Below are 25,286 nucleotides of genomic sequence, written 5' to 3'. Positions count from 1 at the left end.
TGGAGAGCAGGCTGGAGAGTACTGTGTTGATTTATTAAAAAGACCAGTGGAATACAACGCAAGGGATGACGCAGAGACAACTGATAGTTCTATAATTTATCAGCTATTAGAGTATACTCCGGGTCTTTTTAATACAATCTGTCTCATAAAATCTATTACTCTAAATCTATTTTCAGTCTAGATTGTTTCATAATTAAAGGTATTTTATTACGAACATTATTACACATATTATTATTACACTAAAATATAAAAGTGTCAAATAATATTTTGTACAAATTATATACTAACTGAAATAATAATGAAGTTAATGATTAATTATCTGGTCTATTTATTAACTCAGTAATTTTCGGGTATAAAATAAATATTTGTTTTCTTAAAACAAGGTTCATAAATCGATTGAATATTTTGTTAAAACAATTTATAAAACGAAAGATTATTTATTGTGACGACCGAAATTTTTTTTTTTTTGAAACGTAAAATGAGTCATCACAGTGGCACGACTACATGTCGCTCAGCCAACATACCGTACACAGTCCATAACATATACCTGATAATCAGAGTTACATCTACGCAGCGGATAACACATTATAACATTATCAACATAGCAGAAGGTACATCTATAAACAACAGTTAATCACAACAAAAGAGCCATTAATATGTCTATCTATTTAAGGCTTCTACATAGCTATTAAATACATACCAAAAGACTGGCTCATAAAGACAAGTGTTGCAGACGCCACGAGCCATAAACAAAGTCCACCAAAAGGCAGACAACCCATGGTCCAACCATTATAACTGTCGCATCGGGCTTCAGTCATAACATCCCAAGTACTATGCTACGATGTCATTCATTAAATCCACTGAACCTGCAGTCAAGGCATCAGAGTCTGTACGGTTGTGGGGTTAACCACATCCGTACAGGTGAAAGTATGAGTTCACCACCTCAGTTGTATAAGACTCCCTACGGAGTAAACAATGCACGCAAACATACATACATACAAGATTCAACTATATTATTCTCAAATCATCAAGTCCAAACAACAACATATCATTAAGTACAAGTCTCACCATTCATCTCACTCTTATATCTTATCACAGTTTCCAATACAATATACCACACATCTCAACACCGCCCGTAAAGCTACATACCCGCAGGGCACACATCTCACTTGTGCTAGCATTTCAATGCTAGGCTTACCAGACATCTCGCAAGTGCTAGCACTTCAATGCTAGGCTTACCGTCAACATCGCCCGTAAAGCTACATACCCGCAGGGCAACAATACACAAGTGCTAGAGCCACTTACCCTAGACTTACCTTTAACACTGCCCGTAAAGCCACATACCCGCAGGGCAACAATACACAAGCGCTAGAGCCACATACCCTAGAGTTACCTTTAACACCGCCCGTAAAGCCACATACCCGCAGGGCAAACAAATACACAAGTGCTAGAGCCACATTCCCTAGGCTTACCTTTTATAACACCGCCCGTAAAGCCACATACCCGCAGGGCAAACAAATACACACCGCCCATAAAGCCACATACCCGCATGGTAAACAAATACACAAGTGCTAGAGCCACATACCCTAGGCTTACCTTTTATAACACCACCCGTAAAGCCACATACCTAATATAATTCTGTGCTATTCAATTCTCAACCATTCCAAACATATCAATTTCAATTGTATCAACATTTACTTATCATCATAATTCTCAATTCAACAATTCTCAATTCAATCACATATATATATATCCAACATCATGTTATTCATTCACATGTAGTTTCTTGCATATCTTCAATATCATTTTATTTTCATAATATAGTTCATAATACATATACCAAATCATCATCATAGAGTTAACATCCAATTAAACCAAACATAGCAATTCATATATCCAAAATTCCTAAGGTCCCTCAGTGAGTAGAATACTCACCTTGATTGCGCGGATAACAAGCTTAACTAAGCTCCCTAGTCAATGCCTCGCAATGTGCCACTGTAAAAAATAACACATTGCAATTACTAAATATTTTTCTAACACTAAACTAATATTTTAGCTCTTAAATTACCAAAGAGCTAACCCATGGAAAACCCATAAAATTTCTAGGGTTCTGACCACTTAGCCATAAATCCTAGACACTAATTAAACTCAATTAACACTAATCCAAAGTATTTACAAAGGGTTAGATATTAAAATCACCATTTAAATATTTATCCATAATATTAATTACTAACCCGCAATTAATCACCCTAACCCATAAATTATATTCATTAACCTTTTTATACTAACATTAACCCTAAAATTATATTCACTAATCTTTTTACAATAATTACTAACTTATTAACTTAAATCATTAATACATTTAAAATAACATTAACCCATCAGAAAATCTTAGGGTTAACGTCACAAATACTATTTAAACTAAATACCCATAATTTCTTATTTTTACTAACATTATAACCTAACACATTAATACTTATTTTACAAAACCCATAGCTAATTTGAGATTAATCATCACTATAACTACAATTAATCCACAAATTAACAATCTAGGTTTTAAACACTTTAAAACTCCAAATTAATTTAACCCATCAAATTAAGGTTTCAAAACATTACCCATAATTTATAAATCACTACCCCAAACACAATATTATTTACCCATAGCATTTACTAAAGGTTAATCACATAAAATTCAACTAAAATTAAATACTCAAAATTAGAGTTTGAGGAAACTCACCAAAAATTACACCAAATGCAAAGGCAAATTCTGTTGGCTACATTCTGTTGGACAAAATCACTTCTATGTAATGTTGCTGCTTTCACAGGGATGCTGCTTTATCCAGAGTCTACTCTTCAGCTATGTTCTTCAAGAAGATTTTGTGAAGATTTCAAGGAAGTTTATTTCGGTTCCCTGCCAGCCGTCCGGACGACGTGGTCTCCCGTCCGGACGTTCATCAGTCAGCAACATCCATCCGGACGACGAGAACTTTCCGTCCGGACGCCCATCAGCGTCTAGAAGTTCGAACAGTTCAAGATTGCATTCGTCCGGACGTAATGGCAAATCGTTTGAACGCTCTTCAGAGTTCGAGAAGATCCCAGTGTTTCAACGCATCCGTCCGGACGACATGGCTATACCGTCTGGACGCCATTCAGTGTTTGACAAGTATTAGGGTTTCTGCCTCAAGACACATTTATGGGAAGACGGCTGTAACCGTCCGGATGTTGTGTGATCTCGTCCGGACGATGTTCTCTATAAGGCAAGTCGTGCATCCAACGTTCACCGTCCGCACATTAGCCTTCATGGTCCGGACGCTCGAGTTTTATATATGGAAATTGCGTGCATCAATTCAAACCGTCCGGAAGACAGTCTTCATGGTCCGGACGCTCCGAAGCCTTATTATGCAAATTGCGTGCAGCTGAAGTGCAACCGTCCGGACACTAGGGCAACACCGTCCGGTATTTTGATCATAACGTTTTACTCAAATATCGGATTGGGACGAAATCGGCGTCGTTGGGAAGCTAACGAAAAATGCTGTAATTTGAGCTTCCAGACGGCCCAGCAGAAAATTCCTTAATTACTTCACGGACAAGAAAAACTTAGCCCGTCCGGACGGCCCTGGCTCCCGTCCGGACGCGCGTACCACAGAACGCGTTTTTGACCTAATTTGGAGCTCCCAAAGCCTATAAATACGAGGGTCCAGGCATGCTTTCAACACAGAATTCGGTGGTGAATTCTCTACAGCTTAGAGAGTGTGTTTAGGGAGATATTGAAGATCTGCTAGCTCTCTAGCTCTTGCCAAGTGTGTGATTTGATCAGCTGTGAAGTCTCTCTTAGTGGTTGGCCCTGAGGTAAAGGATTCCATTGAAGACCCCTTCAGGTAGGAGACTTCGTTGGGAGGTGTTCGTGTTGGGTTACACGTTAGAGAGAAAGGTACGACCACTGCATCAGGGGTATGCGAGTGTTACTATCTTGTATCTAGTCTTGTCTTCTGAATAGTGGATATCCTGGGTTTGGCTGCCTCGGATATCTTGTATCTTGTAACTAGTCTTGTCTTCATCAACAAAATATTTGTCTCCTTTAAATTCCGCATTTAATATTTTGTTGCACACTGTTCACACACACTTGTATAAATTGTAAGTCCTTTTATTTTTCAATTGGTATCAGAGCAGGCACACTCTGTTGTAAGTATTTATTTCCTGAGTGTGATCATCATCTCTTTGTGACTTCTATTTTTTTAATTACACCTTTTATCATGGATTTCTCTCAGTTATCTGAAGAAAATCATGATATTGAGCTCTCTAAAGTTTTTGTAAAATTTGATAAACTTATTTCTCCAAAAGAGCTCCAAAAGGTGAAGCAAGAAAAAGAGTCTTTGATTGTTCAGTTGTCTGAATCATATGCTTTGATTGACTCTTTGAAATCTGAGAATACCATGCTATTTGACATTATTGATAAACTTGAGAATAAATTAAAAGAGTCTGAAGATCTCTTGAAAAAATTCTCTAGTGATAATTTGAAGAGCATGCTTTGTATTCATTCAGATGTTCCTAACAAGCCTGGTTTAATTGTTGATGATTTGAGTGCTTCTACTTCACATGATTCTGATTCTGAATTAGATTCCACTATTACTAAGCATGTGATAGTAGACACTGCTTGTTTGGATAATTCTTGCTTGAATAAATGTGTGATGCCCAAGCCCAAGGAATCAGGAACACAAGGTAAGTTTGTTCCTACTTGTCATAATTGTGGGAAAATTGGTCATATTAGGCCAAATTGTTATTTGTTGAAATCCCACATGCCTTGGATTAAGCAGGATGCTATGAGGAAAAGTGAAATGGATGATTCTTCCTCATCAAAATATGTCCCACCTCATAGGAGACATATAAAAGGTAAGGGCAATGTTTGTAAGAATGCTAACCTTAATTCTGCAGAGAATTTCAAGAAGCATTCAAACAAAAGAAGCTTGCCAACCTGCCATCACTGCAGCATCACCGGTCACATCCGATCCAAATGTCCACAGCTCCAGAAATTGAATGTTCAGAGGAAGCTGCTAACAAGAACTACATCAGGCACTCTACCTTCGATGGCTCTTCAGGCTCTTCAGGCTCCACGGCATCAGTAAAAGTTTGTTCCTGCCAATCAGAGTGGCAAACCAAAGAAAAACAAATCAAGGCGCTACAAGAGAAAGCCGTAGAAGCCCAATGGCAACCATGGCTATGAAGGGTTCCTGAGCCTGATGTAGGCTATGCTAAGGAGTCTGGCCAACATGGACAAGACCTGCAAGCCACCGCCTCGAGTCAAGCAGGTATTGGTCAGGAAGGATGAGACCATTCACCCCATGAGGGGGAACGAACGCACCTAGCAGGAGAAGGTGTTCATGCCTAGGATTTGGTTACTAATCCTAAAGCATCAGGTTTGATTGCTTGCACTTTTACTTGTTATATTTGTGTGCTTACTATGCAATCTAGGAACCAGTTTGTTGTGCCCCCTATTCTCTTGAGAGAGCATTGCAGGTACTTGTTGGGGAAGACAGAAAAAGCAGGTCGAGCGACTGTTTTTTTGTATTGGCATCATCAGGTTTGATCTTGCCTTGCATATGATGTCATTCCATATTGCATTTTTTTTAATAAAGAAAAAATAAATAAATAAAAATAAAATTGGGGAGAATTTGCAGGATATTTTTTTTTCTCTTGGTATATTAGATATTGCATGTATTTTCTCCTGATATCTCAATTCTTTGGGTATTAATTTATGTTAGTATCTTGGCCTCATTCTGTGTTTGGAGAAAATCACTTAAGTGTAAACATGTTGTAAACAAGGATTCCTCTATTCAAAGTCTGCAAGTCAGAAGAAATTCAAGTTCCCTGTCAGCCGTCCGGACGATCGAGCCGTCCCGTCCGGACGCCCATCTGTCCACTGTTCCATACGTCCGGACGACGTGTCATCCGGTCCGGACGCTAGACAGACTAGCGTCATCCGTTCGGACGAAGTGTTCATTCCGTCCAGACTCCATACTGTATCGAGAAGTTTCTGTGCCAGCTTGCATCCGTCTGGCTGTTTTAGCAGCACGTCCGGATGCCTTCCAGTACTCGATCAGCATCTGATTTCTTTCCAAGTTCCAAGAAAGGGAAGATCAGTCAACCATCCGGACAATGTGGTATCTCGTCCGGACGCGCGTCTTTGTAAGGCAAGAATCGCAATTCAAATATGACCGTCCGGACGTCTGACAGCTGTGGTCCAGACGCGCATGCATCAAAGAAGGAAATTGCTGATTCGACTTCAACCGTCCGGACGACTGCCTATCATGGTCTGAACGCGGGCATTACAAATATGGAAATTGCGTGTTGAAGAATAGCCGTCCGGAAGCTCATCCCCTATGGTCCGGACGCTGAAGTGCCTTATAAGAAAATTACTTGCAACAGACGTGCGACCATTTGGACTATGTGACATCCCGTTCGGACGATGTCCTTAAACAGGAAAGATTTTCCCACGAAATTTTTGGAAAATCTTGTCGTACAGTTGTCCGTCCGGACAGCCCATGTCCACCGTCCTGACGGTCCCCAGGTATATTTTGCCTGACGCTCATTTGAGCCCCCAGCCTATAAATAGAGGCCCCTGGGCACTGAGAACTGCATGAATTCGGTGTGAATTCCATTAGAGCTCAGAGAAGTCATCAATCCCTCTGAAGCCGTTTTACAAGTGTGCTGTGCTATAAACCGAAGTCTATCTTAGAGGTTGGCTCTAAGGTAAGGAGTTCCATTGAAGACCCCTTCAGGTAGGAGAACCTGGTTGGGAAGCATTCGTGTTGGGTTACACGTCAGAGATCAAGATACGACCACTGCATCGGGTATATGAGAGTGTTACTGTCTTGTATCTAGCTATGTCTTCTGAATAGTGGAATTCCTGGGTTTGGCTACCCCGGAGTGGTTTTTCTCTTAACTAAGTTTCCACTTCGTCAACAAAAATCCGTTTGTCATTCACTTTCCGCTGTGCTTTAATTTTTGTTGACACTTATGCACACACTTTATTTTTAGAAGTCAATTTCATTTTTCAATTGGTATCAGAGCGAGTACACTCTGTTTAGGATTTATTTCCTGAGTGTGATCCTCATCTCTTTGTGACTTCTATTTTTTGATTACACCTTTCATCATGAATTCTTCTCAGTTATCTAATGAGGATTCTGATATTAAACTCTTTAAGGTTTTTAATAAATTGAAGAATGCTCAACATTCTAAAATTTCACATAAAGAGCTTAAAAATGTGAAGTAAGAAAAAGAGTCATTAATTATGCAATTGTCTGAATCACTTTCTTTGATTGACTCTTTGAGATCTGAAAATACCATGCTATTTAACATTGTTGATACACTTGAGAATAAATTAAAGGAATCTGAAAATCTCTTGGAAAAATTCTCAAGTGATAATTTGAAAAGCATGTTGTGTATTCATTCAGATATTTCGAACAAGCCTGGTTTAATTGTTGATGATTTGAGTGCTTCTACTTCACATAATTCTGACTTTGAATTAGATCCTGTTGATATTAAGCCTGTGATAGTAGATGCAGCTTGTTCAGAAAATTCTTGCTTGAATAATTGTGTGAAGCCTAACTCCATGGATTCGGGAACACAAGGTAAGTTTGTTCCTATGTGTCATCATTGTGGGAAGGTTGGTCATATCAGACCAAAGTGTTATCTGTTAAAATCCCACAGACCTTGGAAGAATCAGGAGATTCCAAACAGGGCGTTATTGAGAAAACTTCTTCAGATAAATATGTCCCGCCCCATAGGAGGCATATATCTAAAAGAGGTAAGGACTTTATTGTTTGTGAAAATGCTAATCTTAAATTTGCAGAGCCCTTCAAGAAGCATTTCAGCAAACAAAGTCAGCCTACTTGCTATCTTTGTGGTGTCTCTGGACACATCAGGCCACACTGTCCTCAGATTCGACATCAGCAGCCTCGGATCAGGAAAACAGAGCAAAAGAAAGGTAAGTCTAGCTCTAAACTTTCTAAGCCTCATCATGTTTTTCGGCAACAACTGCATTATCTTCAAAGGGATTCGCCCTCATGCTATCACTATGGTAAGTATGGCCACATCAAAGCCGAATGCTTCAAAGTGAAGCCTCAGAAGCCCAAGAAGAATCAGACCAATGAAGGGCTTGTCAACATGATGAAGAATGTCCTAGTCAGACTGATCAATTGGGACATGGCTCACACCCTTGCCTCACAAGTAAAGAAGGTATGGGTAAGGAAGGATGAGACAATTCACCCCTTTAGGGGGAGTGGACTCACCTAGTACATGAGGTCTCCCATGCCTAGGATGTTGGTTCCTAAATCCTAGAGCATGTCAGGTATGTTTGCATTGCATTGTCTACCTTGTCATATCTTATTCATGCCTTGCATTCTGTTTGAGGAACTTGTTATTTTATCCCTGTATTTTCTCTTGTTATCTTGAGAAGATTCTGCAGATATATCTTTGGGGATGACAGTTAAAAGTACATCAGGCGGCTACTTTTCTGTCTTGGTATTTATAAACCTCTCTCCATGAGGATAGGTTTGGCTTTACCTTACATGCTTGGATTAGATGTCATTGTCAAATTTTGGCCTCATTCTATATTTGGAAAAAATCACTTAAGTGTAAAGATGCTATAAATAGGGATTCCACTATTCAGAGTCTGCAAGTCAAAAGAAATTCAAGTTCCCTGTCAGCTGTCCGAATGATCGAACCATCCCGTCCGAATGCCCATCTGGCCACTGTTCCATACGTCCGGACGACGTGTCATCCCGTCCGGATGAAGTGTTCATTCCGTCCGGACCCCATACTGTATAGAGAAGCTTCTGTGCTAGCTTGCATCCGTCCGAACGTTTCAGTAGCACGTCCGGAACCTTCCCAGTACTCGATCAGCTTCTGATTTCTTTCCAAGTTCCAAGAAAGGGAAGATCAGTCAACCGTCCGGACGATGTGGTCTCCCGTCCGGACGCGCGTCTCCGTAAGGCAAGAATCGCAATTCAAATATGACTGTCTGGACGTTTGACAGCAGTGGTCCGGACGCGTGTGCATCAAAGAAGAAAATTGTCGATTCCGTCCGGACGACTGCTTATCATGGTCCGGACGTGCGCATTATAGATATGGAAATTGCGTGTTGAAGAAAAGCCGTCCGGACGCTCATCCCCCATGGTCCGGACGCTGAAGTGCCTTTTAAGGAAATTACTTGCAGCGGACGTGCAACCGTCCGGACGATGTGCCATCCCGTCCGGACGGCCCATGTCCACCGTCTGGACGGTGCCCTGGTATATTTTGCCTAACGCTCATTTGAGCCCCCAGCCTATAAATAGAGGCCCCTGGGAACTGAGAAATTAATGAATTCGGTGTGAATTCCATTAGAGCTCAAAGAAGTCATCAATCCCTCTGAAGCCGTTTTACAAGTGTGTTGTGCTATAAACCGAAGTCTATCTTAGAGGTCGGCTCGAAGATAAGGAGTTCCATTGAAGACCCCTTCAGGTAGGAGAACCTGGTTGGGAAGCGTTCGTGTTGGGTTACACGTCAGTGATCAAGATACGACCACTGCATCGGGTATATGTGAGTGTTACTGTCTTGTATCTAGCTATGTCTTCTAAATAGTGGAATTCCTGGGTTTGGCTGCCCTGGAGTGGTTTTTCTCTTAACTGAGTTTCCACTTCGTCAACAAAAATCTGTGTGTCATTTACTTTCCGTTGTGCTTTAATTTTTGTTGACACTTATGCACACACTTTATTTTTAGAAGTCAATTTCATTTTTCAATTTACTTTGCTTAGATATATTTGAGAGTTTCTGACTATAATTTGCCAAGTGTTTTCCTGTATATGCAAAACTAGGATAGCTTCTTTTCTCATGCGATGAAAAATGTGCATTATCCACGGTTCCCCTATAAGGTACATCTTTCCTTCTCTGATTTTTTGTTTCTAGAAATTCTTGATAAGAGAAAAAGTTTTTGATAAGATGACCAAATTGACCACATGCTAGTTGAACCTAGCACATAGAAACTCTGGCATTCCCTTTAGTTTGTAGCACCATAAGAAACAAGCAGTTAATCATATGATTTATGTGCATTCAAGTGTGTTAGTATTTTGGCCTCATTCTGTGTTTTGACAAAATCACTTAAGTGTAAAGATGCTGTAAACAGGGATTCCACTATTCAGAAGAATTCAAGTTCCCTATCAGCCGTCCGGACGATCGAGTCATCCCGTCTGGACGCCCATCTGTCCATTGTTCCATCCGTCCGGACGACGTGTCATCCTGTCCGGACGCCAGACAGACTAGCATCATCCGTCCGGACGAAGTGTTCAATCCGTGCGGACCCCATACTGTATCAAGAAGTTTCTGTGCCAGCTTGCATCCGTCCGGACCTTTCAGCAGCGCGTCCGGACGATGTGGTATCCCGTCCGGACGCGCGTCATCTTAAGGCAAGAATCGGAATTCAAATATGACTGTCTGGACGTCTGATAGCTATGGTCCGAATGCGCGTGCATCAAAGAAGGAAATTGCCGATTCGACTTCAACCGTCCGAACGACTGCCTACCATGGTTCGGACACACGCATTGAAGATATGGAAAGTGCGTGTTGAATAATAGCCGTCCGGACGCTCTAATGCGTTATAAGGAAATTACTTGCAGCGGACGTGCGACTGTCTGGACGATGTGCCATCCCGTCCAGACGATTCCCTTACCAGGAAAGATTTCCCTGCGAAATTTTTGGAAAATCTTGTCGCATAGTTGTCCGTCCGGACGGCCCATGTCCACCGTCTGGACGGTGCCTAGGTATATTTTTCCTGACGGTCATTTGAGCCCCCAGCCTATAAATAGAGGCCCCTGGACACTGAGAACTGCAAGAATTCGGTGTTAATTCCATTAGAGCTCAGAGAAGTCATCAATCCCTCTAAAGCCGTTTACAAGTGTGCTGTGCTATAAACCAAAGTCTATCTTAGAGGTTGGCTCTAAGGTAAGGAGTTCCATTGAAGACCCCTTCAGGTAGGAGAACCTGGTTGGGAAGCGTTCGTGTTGGGTTGCACGTCAGAGATCAAGGTACGACCACTGCATTGGTACATGTGAGTGTTACTGTCTTGTATCTAGCTATGTCTTCTGAATAGTTGAATTCCTGGGTTTTGCTACCCCGGAGTGGTTTTTCTCTTAACTGAGTTTCCACTTCGTCAACAAAAATCTGTGTCATTTACTTTCCGCTGTGCTTTAATTTTTGTTGACACCTATGCACACTTTATTTCTAGAAGTCAATTTCTTTTTTCAATTGGTATCAGAGCTTGGTACACTCTGAGAAGATTAATTTCTTGAGTGTTATTATATTTGACTTCTATATTTTGTTATGTCCCAAACTCTTAATTTTGTTCCTACCTTCGATGGTACGAACTATGGCTATTGGAAAGCTCGGATGCGATTCTTTTTAAAATCTATTGACTGTTGGAGTATTGTTGACTCTGGTTGGACTAAACTAGAGGATGTAACTCCTGAAACAGTCCCTTTGAAAAACGCCCGACTTTCCAATGATAAAGCCCTCCATGCTCTATGCCAAACACTTTCTCCCCCTGAATTCGCCAAAATTTCAAACTGCGAATTAGCCAAAGAAGCATGGCAAATCTTGGAAACAACATATGAAGGCACGAAATTAGTTAAATCTGCCAAACTTTAAATGTTGACTTCAAGATTTGAAGAAAGTAAGATGTTGGAAGAAGAGACTTTTGGAGAGTTTTACTCCAAGATAAGTGACCTTAGAAACTCCATGGTGAGTCTTGGGAAATCTATCTCGGATGTAAAACTCATCCGAAAAATTCTAAGATCTTTGCCAGAGCGTTTCAGGATCAAGGTAACAACGATCGAGGAAATCAAGGATCTTGAAGAGATGATGATTGAAGAGCTAGTTGGATCTCTTCAAATATATGAGCTGTCTCTGCCCCCGATAAGAAGTTGAAGACCATTTCCCTAAAGGCTTCCAAGAAGAAGGTAGCAGCCTCCTCTAAAGATGACTCTGAGGATGAAGACAAAGCTGTGGCTATGTTAGCCAAAAATTTCAGAAGACTGATGAAAGATGATAGGTTCAAGAAGAAGTTTTCTGATAAAATAAAGAAACCTCTCAGAGAGGCTGAACCAGAGGAAGAGGAGAAGAGAGATCCCACAGGACCCCGATGTTTTGAATGCTCAGGCTTTGGGCATATCCGGGCGGATTGTTGGAATCTCAAAAAGGGCAAGGGGAAGGCATACAATGTGACTCTCAGTGATGAGTCAGAAGAAGAAGCTCCAGAGTTGGAAAAATTTCTGGCCTTTGTAGCCCCACATGTTGAAGAAGAAGACTCATATTACTCAGAGCATAGTGAAAATGAGGAAGAGCTCAAGAGGCCTACAAGACACTCTACAAAGAGTTTGAGAAGCTGAGGGAAGGCCGAAAGTAGCACCTGAATGATCTAAACAGTTTGCAGACCGAGAAGAGTTCATTGCTGCTCAAAGTGCAAGAGCTCGACGAAAAGCTTCTAGAGACACAGCTCCAGCTAGAGAGAGTCACTGATGAAAAGTTGACTCGCATGCTTTCCATCCAGAAGAGCCCTAATTACAAGATTGGTCTCGGGTATGTAGCTTCCTCTTCTAATGTTCCTTCTTCCTTAAAGACTGTATTTGTGAAGCCTACAGTCCCAGAGCTTCCTCCCGCTGTTGAAGATAAACAGAAGGAAAAGGTTAATGATGATGTTCCAGCACTCAACAGCCTCATTCCATCAGAAGACCTCATATTTGCCATCACTGAGGTCTCAATGGGCTTGTTCGGCCTCAGTGCTCCCTCTTGAAAGCTCAATAGGCCAAAGCCAAGAAAGAAGCACCCAGACAAGCTCATTATGGTGCTAGACCTGCGTCTCAGCATCAGACTCCGTGGCATCAAGCATCCTATCAAGTACCATGGGGACAAGCATCAAGGCATCAGTATCAAGCCCCTTGGTCTCATGCTCCTCAGCATCAGCAGCTTCAGCAGCGGTTTGTATCAGCCAATCACAATGGCACTTACAAGAGCAAACCCAAGCACTTGAGAAGGCCTCAAGAGCAATACTTCGGTGAGCCTCCTGTCTAGATGCAGAACATGATGAAGTGGATGATGCAGTCTTGTCAGTAACCACCCACTAGAAGGCAGACTTGGGCTGAGAAGGGCAGTTACCCCAGGAAGGGGAACCGACGCACCTAGCAGGTTCGGGTGTTTATGCCTAGGATTTGGTTCCTAATCCTAAGGCATCATATTTGATTGCTTGCACTTTTTATGTTATAATTATGTGCTTGTTATGCAATCTAGGAAGTTTCTCTTGAGAGAACTTTGCAGGTATCTATTGGGGAAGACAGAAAAGGCAGGTCGAGCGACTGCTTTCTGTACTGACATCCTTGAGCATTTACAGGTGTGATCTTACCTTTGCATATGATGTCATTTGCATATTACATGTTTTGTTTGTTTTAAATAAAAACTAAAAATAAAAAATAAAAAAATAAAATATTTGGGAGAATTTGCAAGATTAATCCTTTTCTTGGCTTATTAGATATTGTATGTATCTTCACCTGATATCTCAATTTTGTGAGCATCAATACTTTGCTTAGATGTATTTGAGAGTTTATGACTATTTTGGCCAAGTGATTTTCATGTTTATGCAAAAGTAGGATAGCTCATTTCCTCATGCAATGAAAAAGTGCACTATTCGAGACTCCCTAAAGGTACATAATTCCTTCTCTGACTAGTTGCTTCTAGAATTTCTAAATTAGAGGGAGGTTTGTGATAAGATGGTCAAATTGACCACAGGCTAGTTGAACCTAGGATCTATAAATTCTGGCATTTCCTCTAGCTTGCAGCACCATAAGAATTGAGCAGTTATTCGTATGAATTTTGTGCTTTAAAAATTGTCTATTCAATGCTTCTGTACTGAATTTGCACTATACCTTGCCCTCTATGAGCAAGTAAAAATTTATCTTGTCCTTCATGGTACAAGTAAAACAATTCAGTGCTGTATCTCAGGGGGAGAGTATCAGATGAGGATGGCTAGGCCCTAGTAAAACTAAGGTTTGACTTTTGGCTAATCTGTCAAGGATTCCCTCTCTTCGTTAGGAAATCCGGTTGCTCTTGTCATGATTTTTCAAACCTTGTTGGTTCAGTCTCCACACACACACGCATTGCTTGAGTTGAGTTGTCTATTTGACTTTTCTATGATTAGGAAAATTACTTGTGCTAATTGAAATCTCAACTCTCTTTTATATCTTTGTTAAGTTTTGAGATGCTTTCTGATTATGTTATTAGTTGATTATACATGCGTATTCTAACACTGACCTGAGAAAATTGATCTCTGTAAAATTTTCCTTAGTTTTTTTATTTATTTATTTTTTTTGGTGTTTCAGTGTGGAGCGTCCGGACGGTCTACATTGACGTTCAGACAGACTGGTGGTCTGGACGGCACTCTCTTGGAGTCCGGACGGGTATGGAGGCCAAATGTCCGGACAGGACTTGTTGGAGTCCGGACGCGCACTGTCATCATCGTCCGAACGGTCTCTTTATATCGTCCAGACGCGCGCGACCTGTCTGCTCCTTTCCGAGGCAGCGAGCGTCCGGACGTCATCAATCCACCGTCCGGACGAGGACCCCACAGAGGCTATAAATTCCTCTGCTCGCCGCATTCTCACTATACCCCACTCAATCTCACTTTTGGCTGTTTGTGAGTTCTCTTTTTGTGAGTTTTTGGCTTTTTGCATTTTTCTCATATTCCAAGTATTGTTTTTCAGCCCTTATCTCTTCAGTTTTCTTTTTTCTGTTAGAATGTTATTTATTTTTGGAATATGAGATGCATATATCTGCCATGTTGAAATTTCTTGGACTTAGTTGTGATATTATTTTGTATTTATTTTCACGAGTCCTTTTTACTGCTGTTATTCTGCCAAATTTTTGTTATCCTAACAAGAATATTTTTGGAATATTTTTCTTTGGAAAATTCTTGTTGGATCTTTTGTAGAAACATGTCTGCCGGCAGTCCACCCCGCAGGGTCTGTCAGAGGCTTCTGGAAGATAGGGCTGCAATTCAGGCCAAAATTATGGACTGCTCCTTCATTGCTGAGCGGAACATCCTTCGGGCTGATATCATGGTGCCACCGCTGGACAACATACTTGACATCATCCAGACGTACAACTGGGGATATCTCCACAGCTGTGCTTGTGTGGTGTACACTAGATTTGTCAAGCTGTTCTACGCCAACTTGGAGGTGGTGTAGAATGATGATCATGGAGTGGTGCTTCAGTCCTCCGTTGCAGGCCATCTCATCATTGTTGATCCTCAGGTCATCAGTCACATCATCCGAGTCCCAGTGCTCGAGATTTCGGCCAGCCCATACAATGAGGTGGTGCTTCCTCCATCCCTGGATGATCTCAGGAAATTCTTCCGTGCCGTTCCCCAAGGTGAGGAGCGCTCTACGACCATTCGGATTGGTGCCCTGTCATCTACCCACTGCATGCTGGCCAAGATCATTCAACAGAACATCTGGCCTGTTGCCCGGCGCAGTGATCTGATCCTGAAACAGGCCCAGTTCGTCTATACAATCCACCTCCGCTTGCCTTTCTACCTGTGCAAGCACATTTTGAGGGTTATATTAAAGGCCCGTGATGAGAGCACTGCTGGTGTTCCGTTTGGCTGAATCCTCACTCAAATTATTCTTCAGTCGGGCATCAATGTCAATGGCGAACCGAAGATGAAAATCCAGCAAGCTATCAACAAGCAGACATTGATGAAGTCTAATGCGTAACTGGTGAGAGATGACTCCGATGATGAGGTGCCCCCAACCTGCTGCTATGCCAGTCGGCTTTCGACATATGGCTTCATCCTCACATATTGTTCCGCCATCTGAGCCGGAGATCAATTATGCTCAGATTATGGAGGCTCTTCCTGCACTTCAGGGAGGGATGAGCAGCATGCAGGTGTCTATGTCCTCCATGCAGCAGTCTATGTGTTCCATGCAGCAGTCCATCTCAATCATGCAGCTAGCTGTGCACTCCATCGACAGGCGCGTGGAGCAGAACCAGCTGGACCTTCAGGAGTGCCTGAAGTATCATCATCCTAGCAGCAGTGATGATGAGGATGATGCAGACGGGATTTTACCCATGCTTGACGATGTTTGATTCCCTCTTGTGTTTGTTGACTTTTTACTGTCTTTTGTTATTTTGAGACAATTTGTTTTGCTTTGTTAAAACCTTTGGATATATATTACTTTGTTTCCTGAGTCCTTCTGAGACCGTTAGGGGGAGTAATTCTTATGACAGTTAGTTTTTATTACTCTGTTTTACCCTTTGACCCTTTGTGACAAAAAGGGGGAGTAATTTTTATTTTTGGAACGGGAATGTATTTCCAAATCGGTCAAGTGATTTTTGTCCTGAAATGGCCAAATGGGGAGTTTGTTCCCTCATTATGTGTTTGGACAAAATCACTTAAGTGTAAAGATGTTGTAAACAGGGATTCCACTATTCAGAGTCTGCAAGTCAGAAGAATTCAAGTTCCCTGTCAACAGTCCGGACGATCGAGTCATCCCGTCCAGATGCCCATCTGTCCACTGTTCCATCCGTCCGGACGACGTGTCTTCCCGTCCGGACGCAAGACAAACCAGCATCATCCGTCCGGACGAAGTGTTCATTCCGTCCGGACCCCATACTGTATCGAGAAGTTTCTGTACCAGCTTGCATCCGTCCAGACGTTTCAGTAGCACGTCCGGACGCCTCCTAGTACTCGATCAGTTTCTGATTTCTTTCCTAGTTCCAGGAAAGGGAAGATTAATCAACCGTCCGGACGATGTGGTATCCCGTCCGGACGTGCGTCTCGTTAAGGCAAGAATTGCAATTCAAATATGACCGTCTAGACGTTTGACAACTATGGTCCGGACGTCCGTGCATCAAAGAAGAAAATTGCCGATTCGACTTCAACTATCCAGACGACTGGCTACCATGGTCCGGACGCGCGCATTGCAGATATGGAAATTCCGTGTTGAAGAATAGCCGTCCGGACGCTCTAATGCCTTATAAGGAAAGTACTTGCAGCGGACGTGCGACCGTCTGGAGATGTGCCATCCCGTCCGAACGATTCCCCTAAACCGGAAAGATTTCCACGTGAAATTTTCGGAAAATCTTGTCGCACAGTTGTCCGTCCGGACGGCCCATGTCCGGACGCCGGACGGTGCCTAGGTATATTTTACCAGACGCTCATTTGAGCCCCCAGCCTATAAATAGTGGCCCCTAGGCACTGAGAACTGCAAGAATTCGGTGTGAATTCCATTAGAGCTCATAGAAGTCATCAATCCTTCTGAAGACGTTTTACAAGTGTGTTGTGCTATAAACCGAAGTTTATCTTAGAGGTCGGCTCTAAGGTAAGGAGTTCCATTGAAGACCCCTTCAGGTAGGAGAACTTGGGTTGGGAAGCGTTCGTGTTGGGTTACACGTCAGAGATCAAGGTACGACAACTGCATTGGTACATGTGAGTGTTACTGTCTTGTATCTAGCTATGTCTTCTGAATAGTGGAATTCCTTGGTTTGGCTGCCCCGGAGTGGTTTTTCTCTTAACTGAGTATCCACTTCATCAACAAAAATCTATGTGTCATTTACTTTCCGATGTGCTTTAATTTTTGTTGACACCTATGCACACACTTTATTTTTGGAAGTCAATTTCGTTTTTCAAAGTGTATATTCACTGCTTATGTGCTACAGTTGCTTTATGCCTTGCCCTCTACATGCAAGTAAAACATTTACGTTATCCTTCATGGTACAAGTAAATCATTTAGGTGTTACATCTCAGGGGGAGTGTATCAGATGAGGGTGGCTAGGCCCTAGTAAGTTATAAGGTTTGACTTTTGGCTTATCTTCCATTTATTTTCTCTCCTGTCTAGAAAATCTGGTTACTCTTTGTTATGTCATCGAAAGTCTTACCTTGAGGGTTTCTGTCTTCACACACACACACACGCATTGCATGAGTTGAGTTGGCTAGTTGAATTTTGCATGTTTAGGAACTTATTTGGGCCACTTGCAGACTTTTCACTATTTTCCTATTGTTTTGGATTTTAGAAAGTTTTTGTCTGTGGCTATTATAACTCTGTTTACCCTTGTACTTCTGAGACATTGAAGGGGAGTAATTGTTGCGTGGTTTTTCTCATTACTCTGTTTTACCCTTTGTCCCTTTGTGACAAAAAGGGGGAGTAATTTTTGATTTGGACCGGGATTGTATTTTTAACCGGTCAAGTGATTTTTGTCCCAGAATGGCCAAAGGGGGAGTTTGTTAGCTTTTGTGTTGGCTACATTCTGTTGGACAAAATCACTTCTATGTAATGTTGTTGCTTTCACAGGGATGCTGCTTTATCCAGAGTCTACTCTTCAACTATGTTCTTCAAGAAGATTCTGTGAAGATTTCTAGGAAGTTTATTTCGGTTCCCTGTCAGCCGTCCAGACGACGTGGTCTCCCGTCCGAACGCTCATCAGTCAGTAACATCCGTCCGGATGATGAGAATTTTCCGTCTGGACGCCCATCAGTGTCTAGAAGCTTCGAACAGTTCAAGATTGCATCCGTCCGGACGTAATAGCAAATTGTTCGGACGCTCTTCAGAGTTCGAGAAGATCCCAGTGTTTCAGTGCATCCGTTTGGACGACGTGGCTATACCGTCCAGACGCCATTCAGTGTTTGACAAGTATTAGGCTTTCTGCCTCAAGACACATTTATGGGAAGATGGCTGCAACCATCCGGACGATGTGTGATCCCGTTCGGACGATGTTCTCTATAAGGCAAGTCGTTCATCCAACGTTCAACCGTCCGGACATCAGCCTTCATGGTCTGGACGCTCTAGTTTTTTATATGGAAATTGTGTGCATCAATTCAAACCGTCCGGACGACAGTCTTCATGGTCCGGACGCTCCGAAGCCTTATTATGGAAATTGCGTGCATTTGAAGTACAACCGTCCGGACGCTAGAGCAACACCGTTTGGACGTCCTTGGGTATTTTGATCATAAAGTTTTACTCAAATATCAGATTGGGACGAAATCAGGGTCGTTGGAAAGCTAACGAAAAATACTGTAATTTGAGAGTCTGGTCAACTAGAGGAAGCGTCCGGACGGCCCTACAGAAAGTTCTAGAATTACTTTCCGGACAAGAAAAACTTGGCCCGTCCAGATGCATGTACCACAGAACGCGTTTTTGACCTAATTTGGAGCTCTCAAAGCCTATAAATAAGAGGGTCCAGGCATGCTTTCAACACAGAAATCGGTGGTGAATTCTCTACAGCTTAGAGAGGGTGTTAAGGGAGATATTGAAGATCTACTAGCTCTCTAGCTCTTGCCAAGTGTGTGATTTGATCAGCTGTGAAGTCTATCTTAGGGGTTGGCCCTAAGGTAAAGGATTCCATTGAAGACCCCTTCAGGTAGGAGACCATGTTAGGAGGCATTCGTGTTAGGTTACACGTTAGAGAGCAAGGTACAACCACTGCATCAGGGCCAAGTGAGTGTTACTATCTTGTATCTAGTCTTGTCTTCTGATTAGTGGATATCCTAGGTTTGGCTGCCCCAGAGTGATTTTTCTCTTAATTGATTTTCCACTTCGTCAACAAAATATTGGTCTCCTTTAAATTCCGCATTTAATATTTTGTTGCACACTGTTCACACACACTTGTATAAATTAGAAGTCCTTTTATTTTTCAAAAGTGTTTAGCAAGCTCTACACAACAAATCATAAGAACTCATAAAATCAAACTCATATATCTTTAGATTTAATCTAAAATCTCAAAGACTAAGAGTTTACAAAAATACCTCAAACTAATCGGTAGAAACGTACATCGGACTTCGTAGACCACGTTACCGAAGTCGGATTAAAGATCGGACCGTTGGATCTTCATAGATCAAAGATTTTCAATAAAAATCTTTAAGAGAAAAATAAGAAGAAGTGGCACTGCCTCATTCAAGAGAAAGAAAAGGCCATTCGGCCTTTTCTCTAAACAAGGCGTGAGCCTTGTTTATTTTATTTTTTGTCTGGAAGGGCCAAGTGACCCTTCCTTTTAGTGAAGGTGGGGCGCAGGTGTGCGCCCCACACCTTCCTTTATTTTATTTTTTTTATTTTTTTTTCTTTTAATGGCCATTTGGCCATCATGTTTTAAATTGCCAAATGGCCATTTTGTTTGAGTGTGGGGCACAGGTATGCGCCCCATGCTCTTAATATATATATATATATATATACTTTTGTTTTGACATTTATTATTTATTTTCTTTTTCTTTTTCTTTAATTTCATTTTCTATTTTATTTTCTTTGAACCTAAAAATATTTTCTTGCATTTTAATAACACTAAATCAACCTTAGTCAATTATTTACTCAATTTTTGTATTTTAATTACTACAAAATGTCATGGACATTACATTTATTCACATAAATATTCATTTTTATTCTTTAACCTTATTATTAGATCTGAATTTTAATTTAAAAACATTAAATTATGTCATAAAATCTGGGGCGCTGCACAACACATCCGAACGCTGTCCAGCATTTCCGAATATTCTAGTGTTCCGTTCGAACGCATAAAGGAGTTATAGCGAAGACCGTCTGGAGGCTCGTCCAGGCCGTCAGGACGTGGACCTGATAAGGATAGAATTGCGCTGATTCTGAAAGGCAACCACAGAAGACCGTCCGTACATGGCTAACTTCTGTCTAGATGCTCGAAAGCTAGAGTCTAATTTTCAGCAGATTTAGGTTTTCTTTAAGCCTATAAATAGATGGCTCTAGGCTTGTAAATTGCATGAATTCTGTATCGAATTCCATAGTGCTTAGAGAGGGTGTTTAGGGAGAATCGAAGATCTGCTAGCTCTCAAGCCATTGCCATTGTGTGCTCAACAGTTCGTGTGAAGTTTATCTTAGGGATCGACCCTAAGGTAAAGGAATCCATTGAAGACCCGTTCAAGTAGGAGACTTAGTTGGGAAGTGTTCACGATGGACTTTGTGTCGGAGTTAAAGGTATGACTACTGCATAAGGGTATGTGAGTACGAGTGTCTTGTAACTAGCTTTGTTTTCGGTATAGTGGATATCCTGGGTTTGGCTGCCCCGGAGTGGTTTTTCTTTTCACAGAGTTTCCACTTCATCAATAAATATATTGTCTTCTTTAAATTCTGTATTTAAGATATTTTGTTGCACACAAACACACACTTGGTTGTTAGAAGTCATTATTTTATTTTTCATCTTTCTTTTATACCAACTGACAACCAATTGTTCGACATTCTTACCAAACATCTCGATGGAAGTTAGAAAAGCCATAGGTGTTTGTGACATGTCCTAGTTATGTCTCTCTTCATGCTAGAATTAGACTTATTCTATTCCTAGTCTTTTCCTCTGGAAGCATGATGTGTTTCTAATAAAAATAATAATAATAATAATAATAATTTTGGGGGATAAGGTTGCATGTTGTTCTTTTTAAGTCTTGATAGTAATAATTCAATTCATTGTGCTTTGATAGAATATAATTACATATGCTGGAGATCATAAGTCTAATATTTGCTAAGTTTTCCTGCTGCATCTTTATGCTAGATAGTTGCTTTTCTCATGCAATGAAAAATTGTGCACTATCTGAAGCTCCCCTAAGGTACATTTTTTTAACTCTCTGATTTTTATCTTCTGAAAATTCTGATGAGAGAGATTTTTTTTGCTAAGGTGGTCAAATTGACCAACTCGCTAGTTGAACCTAGAACCCATAAATTCTGGCATTCTTTCTAGGTTGCAGCACCAAGTGATAAAAAGCATTTAACTTTCAGTATAAAAGGATATTTGAAAAGATCCACTGCTTCTTGTGCTATAAATCTTATCTTCAACTTGTCCCTATAGAAACAGTCAGTGACCGATTCATTGCGAAAATAGACGGTCACTAAAGGACTAAGTAAAAGAAAAGTGTTGCATCGTAGGGGGAGTGTATCAGATAAGGGTGGCTAGGCCCTAGTAAAATAAGGTTTGACTTTTGACTGGTCTAACATTAATTTTCTCTCTTGTTTAGAAAATTTAGTTGCTTTAAATCATATCTGCAAACTTCATACCTTATTGAGAAAGCTTTGACACACACACACACACACACACATTGCATGGGTTGAGTCCACTATTTAAAATTTCTGTCTGCAGGGAAATTTTTGCCATTAAAACCTTGTCTCTCAACTATAAGTTTGCATATTTTTGACTTGCTATCAGACTGATTTCTCAGGTTTAGATACATACGTGTTTTGCTTTTCTTGTGAAAGGACTAACATCATTGTCTTCCTCTCCCTTTTCAGCAAAATGTTTTCTTTGGCTTTTTACAGTTTTCATTTTCCTTTGTTTTGACTTTAGAACTGTATTTTTTGTGGTTTTTCTATACTTTGTTTACCCTTTGTCCTTTTGAGACAAAAATGGGGAATATTTTAATTTTTGGACCGGGATTGTATTTTTAAACAGATCAAGTGATTTTTGTACCAGAATGGCCAAAGGGGGAGTTTGTTAGTTTTATTGGCTTCATTCTGTTGACAAAATCACTATCATGTAATGTTGCTGTTTGGAGTAGGGTCATCGTATTATTCAGAATCTCCAGTTTATCAGAGTTTATTTCTCTAAAGATGGAAGAGCATTATTATGACAAGTACAGTGTCATAAGCATTAAGAAGGCAATTTCAAAAGTTCAAGGAAGATTCTGTGCAGTTGACAACTTAGCAAAATTTGGACGGCCAAGTGATGCGTCCGGGCGCCCTCCAATGTCTAGAAGATTCTAACAAGCTTAGTGTTGGATCAGTTTGGATGTTAGGGCAACACGTCCAGACGATTTTCAATGTTCGAGAAGATTCTAGTTTTCCTTTGTAGACACTGATCGAGAAAGACTCCTTGCCCTAGCGTCCAGATTGTTGCAAGCTGTCTTCCCAATCTGCGTCTGCAAAGGACTCTGGATTCTTCTAGAATACTGAAAAGCGTCTAGACGGATGCACGCTGAGCTATCAGAATCTTCTCGTCACAAAAAGGCGTCTGGATGCTTCATTGGCCTGTCCAGACGGAAACAAGGGATTCAACTTTAGCTAAGCTGTAAATTGTGCAAAATCTTCCGGGATCTTTGAAATAGCCTTCTTGATGCATGTTACACTGGAACTTGTCATATTAAGTCCTTTTCCATATTAAAGAAATAAACTCTGAATATTTGAAGAATCTGAAATCATACGGTATCCCTGTTAAAGCAGCAACCTAAAATATATTGTTTTTGTTAACAAAATGTTGCCAATAGACTAACAGAACTCAATGCATCCATAATTTGAGAAAAAGCACTATCAAAAGATGGAGGACGTGGAGGAGTCTGAGATGAGGAAGCAGCTGCATGCTGATCAACCTAAACTGGAGGAGGCAGAGGTGCTTCGCCTTCACCTTCAAACTGCAACTTTGCATTCGACTTCTGACTCCCAAAGGGATCCTGAACTCTCACCTTGGGATCTATATCAATGATATCTATCATAGAACGAAGACAAATCTTTGTGACTAAGCACGCAAAGGGTAGACCTGTCGAATGCTCATCTCTCATCTCGAGCATGGTGTGCATAATGTGCTTGCACAGACAGAATGGTATCCTCATGACCAGGGTGTAAAGAAATCTAGCCCTCTTTAGTACGGGGGAGAGAATGCACCAATCTTGATATGCTTGCTCATCGCCCTAAGGATGAGCATTAAAGAAGTCCATAAGATTCTCCAAGCTAGGAGGCTCCAAAATATCTGAAAACAGAATCCCTGGAATGGCAAGCATTGGGACCTCAACAATAGAACTAATAAGCTGAGGGTCAATCCTAATGGTGTGCCCTTGAAAATAGTCTGAAGGATGATACCACTTTCATCATCCTGAATCACCTCCATGAACCCATAAAAGTCTCGCACCAGCCAAGGATAAACTGGGCATGCATAGTTGTAAAGATAGCCCTAGTGATATTCCTAAATCATTTGAGCAATAAAATGTAATGGAGCAACTGTAACGTATGCTCTAACAATGTTCCGTTTTGGGATAACTTGCCTGCTTTCCATTCGAGCCCTGGTGGCTACTATTCCTTCATCTATCCTCTGTCTTAACCTGGGCTGAAAACTGCCCGAAGACATTTTTTTGAAAATATGCAAAGCATATATTCCCAAAAGTACCACGAAAAAAGTTAATTCCTGTTAGTTTAAAAGAAAAAATGGGCATTATAATGGCAGTAAAATGGACTTTCCATATAAAATCAAATAGCCCAAACATAGTTCACAAGATTGCAGACACATAATCCAATCTTAGCAGTAGAGAATATAATCAATTTCATGCATTATTTATCTCAAAAAAAATTCCAAAATAAATCCTAATATTCTAATAGTTAATAAAAACTCAAAAGAATATAAAAGACATAATAAAGTACCTGGAATGGAGAAAATACGCAGAAAATGACAAAATAGGACTAAACTCGTGAGAAAATTGAACAAAAACACAAGCAATCGCAAAACAACTCAAGAAAAAATGGGTTATGTGGCACAAGGACAAAGAGATACGAATTTTAAATCCGTAGGGCACCTGTCTGGACATGTCACTTAACCGTTCGAGTGGCTACTGCCAGGTCAGCGTTCGGCAAGGTTGCACACTGTTAGTTTGTGATTGGCCACATTTTGTTGGACAAAATCACTTCTTTGTAATGATGCTTTTTAACAAGGATTCCGCTATTCAGAGTGCTTCCAGAAGATTCGGCACAATTTACAAGTCAGAAAATTTGGTTCCCTGCCAGCCGTCTGGACGACGTGACATACTGTCTGAATACCCAACTGTCCAAAGCATCATACGTGCGGACGACGAGAACTTTCCTTCCAAACCTTCCTCTGTGTCGAGGAGCTTCGAACTATTCCAGCTTGCATCCGTCCGGACGTTTCACCAGCACGTCCGGACGACACTCGCTGTTCGACCAGCTATGGGATTTCCTTCCAAAATACAGTTATGGGAAGATTGCTGCAACCGTCCGGACGACGTGGATTCCCGTCCGGACGCTCTCATCCATAAGGCAAGTATCGCATTCAAATCCAAATGTCCAGACATCAGTCCTCTTGGTCCGAATGAGCGAGCATCAGATATGGAAATTATGTGCATCAGATCAACTGTCCGGACGACCATCCCTTGGTCTGACGTGCGAAGCCTTGATATGGAAATTACTTGCAGCGGAAGTGCGACCGTCCGGAAGACAGGGTACCACCGTCCAGACGCGGCTCAAATCAGGAAAGAATGACAGCGAAAT

General features: G+C 41.2%; 1 long non-coding RNA gene across 1 annotated transcript; it reads right to left on the bottom strand.

Annotated features, from left to right (window-relative positions):
* Positions 1-725: 725 nt before the first annotated feature.
* Positions 726-19,893, bottom strand: LOC133870480 (uncharacterized). Its single transcript, XR_009900744.1, has 3 exons — positions 19,820-19,893; positions 1,936-1,995; positions 726-887 (listed from the first exon to the last, which is right to left on the bottom strand). It is a non-coding gene; the product is annotated as an uncharacterized LOC133870480 (long non-coding RNA).
* Positions 19,894-25,286: the final 5,393 nt, after the last annotated feature.

This window comes from Alnus glutinosa, chromosome 6, assembly GCF_958979055.1.
Source record: "Alnus glutinosa chromosome 6, dhAlnGlut1.1, whole genome shotgun sequence".
In the NCBI taxonomy this organism is placed as follows: Eukaryota; Viridiplantae; Streptophyta; class Magnoliopsida; order Fagales; family Betulaceae; genus Alnus; species Alnus glutinosa.
This window is presented reverse-complemented; position numbering and strand designations above follow the sequence as displayed.